Source organism: Macrotis lagotis, chromosome 1, assembly GCF_037893015.1.
Source record: "Macrotis lagotis isolate mMagLag1 chromosome 1, bilby.v1.9.chrom.fasta, whole genome shotgun sequence".
NCBI classification, from domain to species: domain Eukaryota; kingdom Metazoa; phylum Chordata; class Mammalia; order Peramelemorphia; family Peramelidae; genus Macrotis; species Macrotis lagotis.
The window spans coordinates 699,665,292-699,672,237 of NC_133658.1; positions in this window are offsets into that span (position 1 = coordinate 699,665,292).

The window sequence follows — 6,946 nt, forward strand, 5'->3', positions numbered from 1 at the left end:
TTTTTTTAAATCTCTGGTTCCACAGGAAATAGTTTGTATGGCAAACTCCTGTGACCTATGCCTGGTCACTTGCTTTCCTGCCAATTTTTCTTCTGATCACATGGAGAAAATAATATTTGCTGCAAATTACACAATTGTCTGGTCAAGAAGAATAAGATCCTCTTAATTTGGTATTTTGAATTCCTGGTCAGTCTGTTTAACCAGTTTGTCAGACAAGTAGAACAATCTAGCTTTCTTTCCTGGCAAACCTCCATCCTTCTGACCTGGGATTACCAAATCCAATCTATAAATTCAACCTTGTATCTTTAGGTCTGGGACCAAGCCCATCTCTTTACTAGAAAAGTCTAATTCAGAAACCCCACATCAAGTCCCCTTTGCTAGTGAGGCTCTAATTTTAAACCTATTTTAGTCTTTAGAACACTGCTTGTTCCCCAGTAACATCAGTTCTAGGGACCTGGTAATTTCCCCCTTTGTTTTGCCTTCCCGTACTAGTTCCTCCAGAACTGGAGGCAGGAAGATAATCCTACCTTGTTTTGGAGTCAGTTCAGATGTCCTTCTGCTTCCTTTACCACAGGGAAGAGGGGGAGGAGGGAGTGGGCAGTTCTTTTCAACTGAGGAGACAAAGTCAAATTAAGTTAAGTCAAGAAGCTCTTCTTAAGTATCTACCATGTCCCTGATACCATGCTAAGTATTGGGGATCAAAAGAAAGTAAAAACAAAACAAACAAAAACCTACCCCTTCTCAGTGAGCTGACAACCTAAACTGGGGACTATAGGTGAATGCTGGGTAGGTGAGGTTATGAGGCTAAACGAGATTTTTATGGAGATTGTTTCAGAGGAAAGGTATTCAAAAGGACCAGGAAAGGCTTCTTGCAGAAGATGAGATTTTAGCTGAGATTTGAAAGAAGATTTGAGACAGTATGTAAGGGGAAATGGAGTGTCCTGTGCAAGAACCTCAAAGATGCCATATAACAGATCAGAAAGTATGTGCAAAGGAGTAAAGAATAAAAAAACAAAAACAAAAACAAGGAGTGAGATTATGAAAGATTTTCAGAGTCAAACAAAATATTTTATTACATTTCATCCTGGAGGCAATAGGGAGTTACAGCAGGTTATTGAGAGAGAGACAGAGAGAGACAGAGAGAGAGAGAGAGAGAGAGAGAGATAGAGAGAGAGAGAGAGAGAGAGAGAAGAGAAGAGAAGAGAAGAGAAGAGAAGAGAAGAGAAGAGAAGAGAAGAGAAGAGAAGAGAAGAGAAGAGAAGAGAAGAGAAGAGAAGAGAAGGGAAGGGGAGGAGAGGGGAGGGAAGGGAAGGGGAGAGAGAGAAGGGGAGGGGAGGGGAGGGGAGGGGAGAAGAGACATACTTTGATAGAGAGTAGTTTGTAGAAGCGGAGAGATGTTAGGAAGGCCGTCTAGAAGTTATTGAAATAGTTCAGGTGTGAGAAAATGAGTGCCTGCCCAGGGTTATGGCAATCAGAGGAGAGAAGAGGCTAACACAAGTGATATTTTGCAGGTCATACTGACAGGTTCTGGCAACAAATTGGATATAGGTATGAGAGAGAGGAAGAATGAGGAGGTGAGGATGACTCAGGTTAAAACCTGGTTGATGGGGATGATGTTGGCATTCTCAATAATAGGGAAGTTAGAGAAAAGGGAGGATGGTGGGGGGAAAATGAGTCCAATTTTGGACATGTTGATTTTATGATGCTTTTAGGACATGCCATTCCTCACATAGGACAATTCATCTCCTGAAGGGATGCATTCTCATCAACTAGAATGTTCTCCCTCCTCATCTCCATCTCCTAGTTTCCTTCAAGTGCCAACTAAAATCCCACTTTCAACAGGAAGACTTTCACAGTCCCCTTTAAATCTAGTGCCTTTCCATCTATTGACTATTGATTCCAATTTATCCTGTATAGATCTTGCTTGTACATAGATGTTCTCATACTTTCCCTCACTGGACTAAGCCTCTTGAGCATGGAGACTGACTTTTCCCTGGCACTTAGCACAGGACAGACATCTGCTTATAAATTCCAGTTGATTGACTATCTTCTTGTTCCTCTTATCAAGTAAGCAGTAGTTATTTAAAAAGGCTGTGCAAATTTCAGTAATGGTTGGAACTTTAGTTTAGGAAACAATATCTCTGATAGTATTACTACTTCCAATAAGATTTATTTCATTGTTTTATATTACTCAAGATCTACTGAGAATTTCTTAAGCCTTGGGGAAAGAGGTTCAATAAATCCAGGAAAACAAATGGTTAACATAGTAATATAAGTGCAGGGAGAGAAATTACTTCTATAGTTTTAGTTGAGCATTTTCTTCCTCAGAATTACAAATAATCCCTAAGGTATTTGCCAAGATAATGATTTTGCAAACATAATATTGAATAGACCACAGAGTCCAATTCCCTCCCCCTGTATATACAAAATTCTAATTGAAAGTCAGTGGTAGTTTTATATGAATAAGGAATTTGGGGTTGGTAATAATCTAATAAACTCATATTAGAAATTATTACTGAACTTTCCTCTCCTATGACTGCCCACTATTAGCTGCACCATCATGATTTACAAAGTGGGCACTTTCTCCAACTTAAGGATAACAACATAAAGATATTAATATCAAAGTTCCTACCACAATGGAGGACATAAAACATTTTCTTTTTCTTCTTCTGTTCACCAAGATTTATAGATTCTGACAGACAAGCTTCACTGAGAAATAACAGATCTTGAGACTCTCCTCAGTCAAAAAGTTTTATCCACTATAATATTTAAATTTGTCTTTGATTTAAAAACACTTAATAAAATGCAGCCCTGTTACTAAGTGTAAATTAAGGTTTAAACTTGATGAAATTTTGCTGAAATTCATATATTACACCTCTAAACACATGGGTTTGGTTTAGCACAATAGCTTTGGTTAAGCAGTTTACTTCCCTTGTGATACTTAATCAATTACCTAAGAACAGGATGTCAAAAATTCTATTGCCATTTGATAAAATAAATAAAAACACAATAAAATGTGACTAACATTACACTTTAAAATTGTCAATATGTGTCCTGCAGGGATCTGTATGTATAGAATATTGACCTATATGGAAAAAAAATTAAGCATTGTTTTGTGATTGAAGGTGAATCAAGATTGGATTATATTTTCTTTTTTTTTTGTAGAGTTTATAGACTGTGAATGTGAAATATTACAACACTTGACATGTTACAGAGCTTTTCTTTTTCTTTTTTTAATGTCTTTGGAAGGCAAGGCTTGCTTGGACTGGCAAAGATACTGGAGAGGCTTGCCATTTCCTTCTCTAGCTCATTTTAAACATGAGGAAACTAAGGCAGAGCATGACTTGCCCAGAGTCACACAGCTAGTGTCTGAGGCTGAAGATGAGTCTTCCTGATTCCAAACCCAGTCCTCTATCTAGCACCACCTAGCTGCCCTATCAGAAGATATATTTTGATAATAAATGCTATATTTTGCCAAAAATTAAAGTTGAGAAGTAATTGGTAATATATTGGATAGTGCTGAATTTGGAGGAAATCCTCCCTCAGACTCTTAGTACCTATGTTTCCCCAGACAAGTAACCCAACCTCATTTTCCCCAACTGTAATATGGGGGTAAAGATAGCACCTCACAGAGTTTTCATGAGAATAAATTAAATAATATAATTTTCAAATTTAGTATTGTTTGGTATTGTTAAATTCATTAATGTTAAAATTCATTTAATAAATTGTCAGGTATGATTTTTATTCCTATATTTGGATAACTGGAATTTTAGAATTAATAAATTCTTATATTAGAGCAGATAAACAAATTTCTATTCATCATAATAAATGAAAATAGCATTTTATTTTTATTATGTAGTATTAGGTACTACCTCCCTTGTTTTGAATTCTACAGATATTAAGGAAAATTGTAACACTATAAATATCTACAGTAGGAGAGCTTGAGATTACTGAAATTCAGCATACTAGAAAATACAATAAACTGATTTCGGTTTTAATGGTCTATTGAATTGTAAAGGGTGAAAGGAACTTCCTGTCCAAATTCCACTAATTACATATGTATACACACAGAGACACATATACATGTTCCTATTTATACACATACATGCATATATACCAGTATGTACAAAGACTATACACATGTACATAAATATTAATTAATTGGTATGATTAACAAAAGCCCTGATATAATGGATACTTTTTACTTAAAAAAAAATAGAGTCAGGGGTGGCTAGGTGGTGTAGTGGATAAAGCACTGGCCTCGGAGTCAGGAGTACTTGGGTTCAAACCCGGTCTCAGACACTTAATAATTACCTAGCCATGTGGCCTCAGGCAAGCCATTTAACCCCATTGCCTTGCAAAAACTAAAAAAAAAAAAAAAAATAGAGTCAGATCCACTAGATTTCTAGTTATGTTATATACTGGATAATTCTTAAGAGACAGAGCTCAAGGGTTCTGTGACCAGACAATATATTTCTGATCAAGCAATTATGAGAAAGATGCAACAAATGGTTCTCGTCCTTAGTCCACAAACAGGTAAACAATATATTAATTGTTCATATCTAAAAGCATCTTGAATTTTGCCATAATGACTGTGTTTGAATAGTTTAACGACACTATAAGTGACTAGTCTTCAAATTAAATTAAAAACAATTAGATGGCACATAATCTAAATTCAGCATAATTATTAAATTATCATTCTGAAAGTGAGGCTTTACTTTTTCCAAAAAGCCACACATCTTTATAGCAGCGAAATGGTTGACTAATATGAATTATTAAATGCATGGTCATTTTCCTCTTTCTCCAGAACATACTCCTTCAAGGGAATATAGTTTGTATTACAATGATTAAGGCTATGTAAGATTGAATTCAATTCACTTGTATGTCATGCACCACTACCCTGATGTTATGGACCTCTTCAAGAACGAAATACAAACAACAAAAACAGTTTGTATCATAATAATAATTAACTCTTCAGGATATTATTAATTTTAAAGATTATACATTTTTCCCAGGGTCTTTATTTCTCTGTAAAGTTAGTAGATGTAACAAGCCCTATTCTGGTGAATAGGATAATTTTTCACAAATGTGATCCTTTGATCTCAAGGCCCAATTAATGATATACACAGTTGCCTATCTAATCAATTCTTTTGATGGATAACATTTCTGTTTTAAAGAAAAAATGTACACTGCTGAGCAGTATCCTGTTCTCTGCAGACCAAAAATTATAGTTGTCATGGAAACTGCAAAAAGTGGAAAGCTAGTCATGACCTAGCTGAGGCATAATGGAAAACATCTGGTGGGAAATCACTCACTAGTACAGGGTCTTTGGTATGAAGTGCTTGGGAGAATTTAACCTAAAAATATTTCTTCAAATCAAATATCAGCTTTTCTTGTTGCAAATATTTACAATGTTGCCATCTTTGCCAATGTCTGCAGAATATATTCTGCTTTGGCAAATATTTATATATTTATGTAATTTACATTTATATGCTATATTATAAAATAAATTATATAAAATTTTAAATTTACATTATGTGTATTTTTTTTGATCCACTGCCCATACATTTATTTCAGGAATTGATTGGTATTCACCTTGAATCCTCATGAGCTAGATGCTGGAATTATTTATCGTAATGTTGAATTGATCCAATGCAGAGGGAAAAGGCTAGACAAAGAACTTATTTAATGTCACATAATAAAGGGTCTGAGTTCAAATTCTGAAATTATCCCAATACCAGAGTGACCTTGATCAGTTGATTGGGACATAGTTTCTTTACTTGTTAAAAATACTGAACTACATGACCTCTAAGTTCTCTTCCGGAGCAGCTATAAAGTACAGTGGATATAGTGATAGGCCACAAGTCAAGAAGAGTCTTCATGAGCTCCAATGTGACTCAGATACTTACTAGCTGTGTGACCCTGGGCAAGTCACTTAATTCTGCTTCAGTTTCCTCATCTGTAAAATGAGTTGGAGAAGGAAATGTCAAACCATTCCTGTATCTTTGCCAAAAAAAATTCCATTTGGAGTCACAAAAAGCCAGACACAAATGAAATAACTGAGCAGGTCTAATTCTTTTTTGTGTGTGTGTGTGCATCAGTCTGTATTCAGACACCATTAACTCTTTCTTTGAAATGGATGGTATTTATCATAAGTCCATCAGAGAAATTGCTTCAATATGTTTTCCCACAGTTGCTATTGCTGTCTATATTAACCTCCATCCTATTCCCCACCACCCCCATTTATTCTATTCTCTCTCTTCTTTCACCCTGTCCTCCTCAAAAGTGTGTTGTATCTGACCACTCTTTCCCAAGATCTTCCTTCTCTTTTATCACCTACACCTCCCTCACTTCCCTTGTCCTCTTACTCCCATTCCTTTCCTCTCCTTTTTTTCCTCTAGGGTAAAAGAGATTTCTATACCAAATTGAGTGTGTATGTTATTTGCTCTCTGAGTCACCTCTGATGACAGTGAAATCTCCCTCATTCCCCCTCACTTTCTCCCTCTTGCATTCCATTGCAAAAGGTTTTCCTTACCTCTTTTATGTGAAATAACTTGCCTCACTCCTCCTCTCCCTTCTCTTTCTCCTATTTGTTATATATAAACTTTGTGATTGTGGACTAATTACTTTCTCTTTTTATTTTGTTAGGTTTTTGTAAGGCAAACAGGGTTAAGTGGCTTGCCCAAGGCCACACAGCTAGGTAATTATTAAGTGTCTGAGACCGGATTTGAACCCAGGTACTCCTGACTCCAGGGCCGGTGCCCCACTACGCCACCTAGCCACCCCTTACTTACTCTCTAAAAACCAGAAATTACAAATGAGTTATTGATCTTCATTGGTGAAAGGAATTTCTACAATTCGGAGTGCCCCGGGGCGATAAAATCACAGGTCTGAACCAATTCTTTGTCCTTCACCCTTTCAAAAAACCAAAAAACCCCTCTCATAA